Consider the following 10,477-nt stretch of genomic DNA (forward strand, 5'->3'; position numbering starts at 1 on the left):
TATAATGACTTGTCCAGGGGTGGAAGCAACTAGATATTTCTATAAATTTTCATCAGATCTCTGCAGACTAAATATATTATGGAATTCCTATTAAAATATTTTCTTGCAGACTGACTGGGTCTTCATACTACACATGTGTATATCTGTGCTAAATTATTGATATTTTACTGTACCTTTCCTGCAACCAGTTTGATATAGCTTAATACTTGTCACTCCATGTTCCTCTTTATTCTACCCGAGATTTACTTTTTCACATATATATATATACATAAAATATATAATATATATTAATATATATACATATATAATATATATTATATATGTATATGTAAGTATATGTATCTATCTATATATTCCAATGTGGATCACGAGACTTGAAACTCTGCTTTGTACTGCTGATCAGCAGTTAAACCTGGTCGGCTCCTTCTGTGACAATATCTGTGCTCATTCTCATCATTCCTTTATTTACCACACCATCAGCCTTCTAAAATCAGCTTCATTTCCTGGAGAAGGTTCCCAATCAGTCCAACCAATATCCACCAAAAAGGTTTTAATAAAGCAAGCTTTAAGAAAGGAAGATAACATGAAGTTACAACTACAGAATTTCTAGAGACCTACATTTCTGCCTTCCTTCTCTTCTCATATTTAAGAAAGTGAAAAGCTAAAGTAACTCCATTAATCCCACCATCTTGAGCTAGGCTGCCCTCAGAAAAACCCCAAGAGAGAGAAAAAGAAACAATTCTCGGTTGCCATCAACCCTGTTCACCCTTAAAAACAAAACAATTGCCCAAGTGTTCCAGGAACAGAACATAATGGTTCTGCATCCATCGAGCATTCAAATGTGGACCAATAGTTCAGAAAAAGGGCAATGCAGTTAAGGTGAACTCAAACCAATCATGTAACTGCTTGTATGGAAATTCTCTAAACTTGTTTGTACAATAATATAAAAGTTGTGTTGATTTTGTGCTCTGGGCCTCTTAGTGTCACTGGTTACAGAGTGCGCTGAGTACCAAGCTTGAGCTTGCAAATAAACGACTCTTTTGCTGTTTGCATTGGTCGTGGTCTCTGGTTGTCTTTCAGGGGTCCTGAGTCCATGGAACATTTCTAGGGGCTCGTCTGGGATCCCCCCCTCGTCCCCTGCTTAAGACCCTCAAGACACTCCACCACAGAGTCACAAAAACCTGCCCGGTAAATTAAGGCATTGCCAATTTGTGCTTTATTTGTATTTTTGCTTTGTGTTCTTTTTGTATTTTTAGTTGCCTGCGTTGGGCAAGTTTGTTGGCAAAGAGGCCTGGAGGTCATGCTAAAAGACTGCAAACGGGATCTGTGGGAGACGTCCCAGACCACTCTTGGTAAATTGCTGTTTAGTGTGGACGTTTGTTTGGAGAAACTATCAGGTCAGTGGGTCATTTTGTGGAGAAACTCTCCGTTAGTAGTCTGGCACTTTTGGTTTGGTAATTTACAACATGCAGCATGTCTTTGTCTTAAGTTGTGTCTTTGTACTGAGTGTTCTGTTTGTCCTTTGGGGATTATCTAAAGCCTAAGGCCTTGGCCCAAGGTGGGTCTGAGTATGGGGAAGAATCTACCAGTCTGAGGGGATGGCTGCTAGGGACTTTCTTCCCTTGCCCCAAGATGACTGGGACTTCTCTTCTGCATTGGAAAGTACCTGAGTCAACATTTGCAGGAATCTAAAAGTAATATCCTCTGGAGGTGAGTAGACGGCATTGATGGTATTTGAGTCTTACTTATAAATGTTTGTTAGATGTCACCCCATTCACTGAGACCTGATTGTTCTCTGTTCTCTGTTTGTTTGCTTTTTTTTTGAGGTAGGGAAGTTCGAAGTGATAGTGACAGGCTCATTTAGCAGACCCTTTGCTTGTTGTCTTGTCTACTTCTGTTTTAGTATTGGTACCAGTTTTAAGTCTGGATCCTATTTTTTGTGTTTATGTCTTTTTGTTATTTACCTGAATATCTCTGAGGGAATAAATGTTCAAGCCTGCAGTGGGGCTCAGTCTCAGAGAAGGCTGTGTGCTTGGTTTTGACTTTTTAGCTAGTTCTGACAAGGTAAAAATTTGTGAAGTGCTCTTGTCTAAAATTGGCTAAAAATCAGTTTAATTTCAGGTGACCCCCCTCCTCAGCCTCCCTCCAACCGAAGTGATTCAAAGACCAATTGGTGAAATGCCTTGCTAAACAAGCAAGCCCTGGGAATATGAAGCTCAACAAAGGTACTTAGTTCAAAAGAAATCTTGTCTTAAATATTTGTTTAAAAATTTTAGAAAATGTACATACAAGAGATTTTGATTTTTGTGTAGTATTAGATATGTGTGAGTATGTTTTCTATGTGTTTGTGAACATGTTCAAGATAAAAATTGTCAGCGTGCTCCAACAATTAGGTGAGTTTAAGTTCAAAATTCAAAAGGTTATGAGGTTTGTACATTACCAAAAATTTTTCAAGAATTTTCACATTGTTTTAAGCGGCTTTTTAAAGGATTTTTTAAACTTGCAAATTAGAAAATCTGGTATTATAGAATGTATAAGGAGAATGGCTATAATCAAGAACTCTAACAACAACAGATGCTGGAGGGGATGTGGACAGAAGGGAACCTTACTTCATTGTTGGTCAGAGTGTAACTTGTTCAACCACTTTTGAAAGCAGTATGGAGGTTCCTCAAAAGACTTCACATAGAGCTCCCCTATGACCCAGCAATCCCACTTTTGGGCATTTACCCAAATGCTTACAAACAAGACCACACTAAAGCTACCAGCACAACTATGTATATTGCAGCCTTATTTACTATAGCTAAGATCTGGAACCAACCCAGATGCCCCTCAGTAGATGAATGGATCAAGAAAATCTAGTATAAATACACAATGGAATTCTATAGCTCCATCAGAAAGAATGACATTTCCCCATTTGTTAGGAAATGGAAAGGCTTGGAAAAACTTATATTAAGTGAAGTAAGCCAGGCCCAAAGCAACATAGGTCCCATGGTTTCCCTTATTTCCATGGTTTCCCTTATTTGCAATATCTAGTATATGTATGAATCAAGCAGAAAAGGTCAGATAATGTAATGTTAGGAAAATGAACCCTTAGATATGTATTTAAATGGTTTTTTTCTTTCTTGCATTTGTTTCTAATGCATTTATAAGATTATTTCTCTGTTGCTTTGTGTGTCCCTCCCCCACAGTATAACCCCTGATTTCACTATATTTGATTCTGTATAATTTGTGGAGGAGATGGGGGAAAACAAATCGTTTAAGGATACATATGAACCCCTTGTAACTATGAGAAGTACAAGTTGTCATGTCGAAAACGAACTTTACAACATTGGTGCGGGGGGTTGGGGGGAGATGGAGGGGTGGGGGAGGATGGCAAGGGATTTGAATGTTAAACAAAGGAGGAAGCTGCAATGCTTGATAAGAAATGTACTCATTATCTTGCCCATGTAATTGTAACCCCTCTGTACAGTATGTTCACAAAAAATAAAAATTAAAATTAATAAAAAGAATTTTCACATTGTTTTAAATGGCTTTTTAAGGATTTTTTTAACTTGCAAATTAGAAAATCTGGTATTTTAGAATGTATAAGGCTGTTTACACTTTAATCAAGATATCTGGCTTAACAAAAAGGAGAAACTTAGAAGCCAACAGAAGACCTATGGGTAAACAGGCAGAAATACAGAGCAGCTGGTCATGCATGCTGAAACAGGCCCTGGAAGGAGCCCACACATGGTGAAAGAAGGCAAGATGGCACAAACATAGTTCCTCTAAACTTGAAGAGTCGTACTGCCTGTGTGCCCATTCCACAAGGGGTAGGGGGTAAAGTGGCCCATCTTTATTCTGTCCCTTTTCCCCACAGATAGACACTGGAAACATGATTGTAAAAATGAGTGATGTGATCATCTGATTAGCATAGCTAAAACTGTCCCTTGGATATGTTAAAATTAAAATTCAGAAGGTCTTAAAAAGAGGGTTAAAAAAGTTTATCCATATAATGTTATTTGTTCTCAAAGATATTCTGCAATTGGATAGGTTTGTTTTTTAAGGCATAAATGTGTTAAGTCGAGCTTCTTTGTACAGTGATAGAGATTATAGTTCTTGCATTAAGGAAAAATTGTTATTTGAGTTTAAAAGTTTTAATGTGTGTCTGTTTTCAAACAAGTAGCCAAGAGGAAATGAATGACACCTAACCTCCAGGGTTCAAGGGATTTTTCAAAATGCAACTGAAAACTAAATATAGAATATTAAAACAGAGATTAATAGAATGCTTAAAAATTAGGCATGGAGGGCTGGGAAGGTGGCTCATTGGGAGAGTAATTGCCTTGCATGCATGAGGCCCTGGGTTCCATTCCTCAGCACCACATAAGAAAAAAGAAAAAAGCTAGAAGTGGTGCTGTGGCTCAAGTGGTAGAGCGCTAGCCTTGAGCTGAAAAGCTGAGGGATAGAGCCCAGGCCCAGAGTTCAAGTCCAGAAACCAACTAAGGGAAATGCCAATGAAGCATTTTTCCAAGTGTGGAGAAGATACTCCTGGGAGGAAAACAATGGAGGAGCATCCAGATGCAGTAAGCCATTGCTTGGATGGCAGAAATAATATCAGATCCTAGAGTCATTTGTGCATAGCCCTTCAAAAATTGTTCACTTGTGGGAGGTCATGGGAAGATATTGTGTATGCATGCCTAATGTCCATGACTTATCTACGTTGTAAGGGACAGGAACTCATCAATCATCTGTGATTGTACTAAAAAGCCAAGGTTGTAAAATGTGGAGGATAGTTTAGATCCCAACCCCTGTATGTGCCAAAAGCTCTAATTAGCAGTAACTTTTGAGCTGATACCAGCTACATGAAATTCATCTGCTGAGGAAGTTTGGAAACCTGAGTGTGTTTCTACTGATATCTGTCTGAAGGCCTGCATAGGTAACTGAGGCATTGTTAGGGTCACTAGAGTTCACATTCCTAAGCCATCCAGAAAGATGCTTTTGCAAACCAGAAGGCTGAATAAGCTTCACTTCTGTAGCCAGAGAAAAGATCTGTGAATTTGTTGGAAGCTAAAATGTTGTTCTTAAAGACATCAAGCTGTGGTAAACTCTTTGTAAAATAGGCTAAGGTTATAGGTTCCTGGCTAGGTTCCTGAGTCAGCTTAAAGAAGTTACAGAAAATGAATCTTCACCTATTATCCACTTTTAAGAACAAGGGACCAGAGTCACTTTTTAAGAACTGTGGCAAAATAGGCAGAAGGAAATGGCATGGGAAATAGTAGTACAGGCCTGAGCCCTCTATATCTGCCTAGAAAATCCTAGCCTTATTAAAAGAGCTATCTAGTTTAAAAACTTGCTATCTTGGAAAATTGTCCTGGGATTGTCTAAATGGTCTTAAAAACGAGTGGGATCACATCCTGCCAAACCTATGCAAAGTATCCTTAACCAGTCTGTTAAGGTGTGACAGTCCCTTGGAGCCACTAAGAGACCTTGCTGCTGCTGCTGCACATGCAAATGGGTAAAGCTCAACGACAGACTGCCAGTCACCTGGAGGAATTCTACATCATTATACAGACCACCTTCATAATGGTAAAAATAGACAACTCCTGCCTGATTCCATCACCTGAAACTGCTTCCCAGTTGGAAGCTGCTAAAATTAAGATCTTCTGGGACATTCTTTTAATGATATCCAGTAACCCTCTCTACTCACATATTGGATATAAAGGGCATGGATATCACTGTCTTGCCTTGAGCACTTCAGGGTCACAGCCTAGTTTGACTCTGGTATGGTAATAACCTGCTTCCTCCCAGGTATGTGTTAAAGATAAAGGAGAGATATTTTTTTATCAATGGAGGTAGGAGTAGGAATGAAACCCAGCCCTACTCTTAGCTTTAAAAACTTGCAAGCTTCACCATCTCAGTGGTGCTTTGAGGGTTTTCTGAGATAACTGGTTCCACAAGCCAAAGTAATAATGGCAGTTTTAAACTCTAGCCAAAAAGAAGCTCAGGGAATTGTAAAGAAAAGAAGGGTAGTAAAGAAAGTCTTGTGAAAGGAATTTGGTAAAAATTGATATCATCTGGATAAGAAAGGATTTAAAAAGTAAGGATTGTTTTAAAATGTTTGAAAAGAAGACAAATCTCAGCAACTTTTAGAATATATCAAGTGGTATAAGTGTGGTTTAAAATTGGAGCTTACAAGTACAGCTGATATAAAATTAAGTTAGCTGTGATATACAGAGTCATGACTGGTGGAAGAAAATGTAAGGGCCTTTGGTACTGTTAATTTTATTATTCACCTTGTATGCTCAAAAGACAGGTGTCCTTTGTAAAAGAGAGGATCAGCGTAGTCCATCTATTATTCCTGAGATCCGAATACCAAACTGTAAACTTAGAAGACTGTGCCAATGAGGGGACCATTACGTATCTTTGCAAGTGTTGTCTAAAATTGATCTACATTGAATTGATTGTCATTTATATCTTTCTGAAGATTCTAAATGTTTATACTTTCAGCTGACCTTTCACAAATCTCATCCCCGAAACATAAACTTTTAGTTTGTTAAGGCAATCGGATGAACATAAACATATGGCCCCAAACCTTAATTACCTTTATCTACTGTCATTAATGTAGTATACCTGATAGAATTAAGTATATACCCTGAGGCGCAAACACACACACACACACACACACACACACACACACACACACACACACACACTTATCACTCTAACTCAGGTTAGGTTCCTTTCATTCGGTATCAGACAATTCTCTAACAATCAAACTTTCCTGCCCAGACACAAAATACATTCATAATTCCACACATACAAAAACACCAGATCATTCAAAATACTGAGAATATTTAATAGAACCATCCAGTTCCTCAGTCGTCTACTCCCTGATTTCATTCATTCATGACAATTCATATTTTCGTATCATATTTAAAACTATTTGAGTCTCTCTGATTAGAAGACAAAAATATGCTATCATATAATAGAAAATGTAGGTAAAATTACTTGTCCCTATATAGTTTTTAATATACCTTATCAAATACTTCTGTTTATTTCTTACAGTGTGTTTCTGGCATTTTGCCCTAATGTCTAATATTAAATTGTAAAGGACATGCCATATTCCTTAATTCATTATTCCTAAAGGTTATACTAGGAGTTGAATCTGATTTGTTTGCTTATTCTAAATTATACTTACTCAACAACTTGAATTATTGTTTATGTCACTCCTAAACCATCTGAAATATTAAAAAAGCACTGGAAATTCACCTTGGCAGTGATTTATGAATGACAGTAATGGTTGTGGGGAGATAAAGGGCTTGAATTATCTAGAGTGCAGTAAAAATTCCACTGTTATTTAAAGGGTTGATCATTTAAAATAAGCTTTTAAAGTGTGATCTTCTTATTTCACGTAGGAAGTTAAAATTATGTTTTTAATCACATTCTTACCTGCAAAGCACTAGAATTATTTCCTTTGTACAGTTTATGCCCAGCTGCTACTGTAGTGAAACCCACAAAGAATTGCAGACCCGTGCTAGCTGCTCTAGATTTTGAAATTTTATTCCAGTAGGTCTAGTGATTTGAGCCCAGATTTATGGGATAGTCACATAATCCAAGACTACAAAACACCACAATATACAAAGACCACGTGCAAAATGAGGTTCAATTTGTTTCTTTCTTATTTCATTTTTTCTTATTTTAAGAGCGAGAAGCTGTTTATTTCTCATTATTATTGATGTGACTTAAATAAATCTACCGGATTTTCAAATAAAATAAAGATATAGTAAAAAGACATAGTCACAAAATAAAGCTAAACATTTGAGTGGTGTTTTTTAATTTTAGTCCTGTTCTCTGTTTCCTTCAAATAACATTGAGATGAGCCAAGCATATATGTAAGTTGACATGTATCAAGGACACAGAACTCTGGAAACTTTGAGCTTTGATTTCTATATGAAGTTCACCTAGAAAACAAAATTATCACATGTTTCATGTCTTAAGTCCTCAACTAAAAACAAGTTGTATTATTTGTAATAATAGATTTCATAATTTATGTAATTGATGCATTGCATAAGTATTTGGTTTCTTATTTCCACTGAATTAATATTACACTTATTTTTGCAGTGATTTTTTTTTACTGTGAAAATACTGTACAGAGCAGTTACAATTACAGGGGCAAGATAGTGAGTACATTTCTTATCAAGCATTGTAGCCTACTCTTTTGTTTACCCTTCCCATCCCTTCCCATCCTCCCTCCCCCACCCATTCCTGCCTCCCCCCAAGTTGTAAAGTATATTTTTGAGATGACAACTTGTACTTCTCATTGTTCCGACAGGTCCACCTGTATCAATTACACGACTTGTATTTCCCCTTACCCTCCACAAATTATACCGACATCAAATATAGTGAAAGCAGGGGTTATACTGTGGGGGAGGGACATACAAGGCAACAAAGAAATAATCTTATAATTGCGTTAGAAACAAATGCATGAAAGAAAAAAACATTTAAATTACATATCTTAGGGTTCATTTTCCTAACATCACCTTATCTGGCCTTTTCTGCTTGACTCAAACATATATTAGTTATTGCAAATAAGGGAAATCATGGGAACTATGTTTCTATGGGCTTGGCTTACTTCACTTAATATAATTCACTTAATGTAATTTTTTCCATGTCTTTCCGTTTCCTGACAAATGAGGCAATGTCATTTTTTCTGATGGAGGCATAGAATTCCATTGTGTATATATACCACATTTTCTTGATCCATTCATCTACTGAGGGGAATCTGGCAATGGTAAATAACGCTGCAATAAACATAGTTGTGCTGGTAGCTTTAGTGTGGTCTTATTTGGAAACATTTGGGTAAATGCCCAAAAGTGGGACTGCTGGGTCATAGGGGAGCTATATGTGGAGTCTTTTGGGGAACCTCTATACTGCTTTCCAAAGTAGTTGAACAAGTTTACACTCCCACATTTCTATCTACATCCCCTCCAGCATCTGTTGTTATTAGATTTCGTGATTTTTGCCATTCTAACAGGGGTGAGGTGATATCTCAATGTTGTTTTGATTAACATTTCTTTTATGGCTAGGGAGGTTGAACATTTCTTCATGTGTCTATTGACCATCCTTCTTTCTTCTTCAGAGAAGTTTCCTTTTAAGTCATTAGCCCACTTATTTATTGGGGAGTTATTTCTTTGTAGATTTGTTGTTGGGGGATTTAATTTTTTGAGTTTCAAGTATAATTTAGATATGAGACCCTTGTCCGTTGTATGGCTAGTGAAGATCTGCCAATCCGTGGGCTTTCTATTGACCTTGCTAGCTATTTCCTTTGCCATGCAGAAGCTCTGCAACTTCGTGCATTCCCATTTGTCCAAATTTCTTTGATGTGTTCTGTTTCCGGGTCTCTATTCAGAAAATTTTGCCCTACGCCAAGGAGATGTAGGGTTTCTCCTATTCCATCCTGTTATGTTTTCAGAGTGTCTGTTTGATCTGAGGTCTTTGATCCATTTGTAGTTGATTCTGGTGCAGGGTGATATATAAGGATCTAGCTTTAGTTTTCTACAAGTAGTTTACCAATTTTGCCAGCACCATTTACTGAAGAGGATGTCTTTCTTCCATTCTATTTTTTAGCTCTCTTATCAAAGATTAGATGGCTATAGGTCTGTAAGTTCATCTCTGGGTTTTCAATTCTATTCCATTGGTCCTGAGGTCTGTTCTTGTGCCAGTACCAAGCTGTTTTGATTATTATGGCTTTATAGTAGACTTTGAAATTTGGTGTTGATATTCCTCCAGCAGTGTTCTTTTCGTTGAGGAGGGTTTTTGCTATTAGGGGTCTTTTATTGTTCCATATGAATTTTTGGATTGCCTCTTCTATTTCCATGAAGAATGAGTTTGGAATTTTGATAGGTATCGCATTAAATTTCTAGATATCGTTAGGAAATATTGCAATTTTCACGATGTTTATCTTTCCCATCCATGAGCATGGGGGTTTTTCCCATTTTCTAAGTTCTGTTTTGATTTCCTTTTTCAAGTTTTTAAAGATTTCATCATAGAGGTCCTTCAATTCTTTGGTTAAGTTAATTCCTAGGTATTTTATTTTTTGTAGGGCTATTACAAATGGAGTTGCTTTCCTAATTTCAGCCCCACTTTTCTCATTGTCAGCATACAGAAAAGCCATTGCTTTTTGAGGGTTAATTTTGTACCCTGCTACATTGCCAAAATTTTGAATCAGCTTGAGTAATTTGTGAGTGGGGTCTAGGGGATTCTTTAATTACTAGATCATGTCATCTGCAAAGAGGGAGAGTTTTATTTCTTCTTTCCCTATTTGGATCCCCTTTATGTCTGCATCTTGTCTTATTGCTGTAGCTAGGCATTCTAATACTAGATTGAAGAGAAGTGGAGAGAGTGGACATCCTTGTCTTCTTCCTGAGTTAAAAGGAAATGGCCTTAGTTTTTCTCCATTAAGTATAATGCTGGCAGTTGGTTTGTCATATACAGCCTT

This window comes from Dipodomys merriami, unplaced genomic scaffold (assembly GCF_024711535.1).
Source record: "Dipodomys merriami isolate MVZ:Mamm:240054 unplaced genomic scaffold, mDipMer1.0.p SCAF_281, whole genome shotgun sequence".
In the NCBI taxonomy this organism is placed as follows: domain Eukaryota; kingdom Metazoa; phylum Chordata; class Mammalia; order Rodentia; family Heteromyidae; genus Dipodomys; species Dipodomys merriami.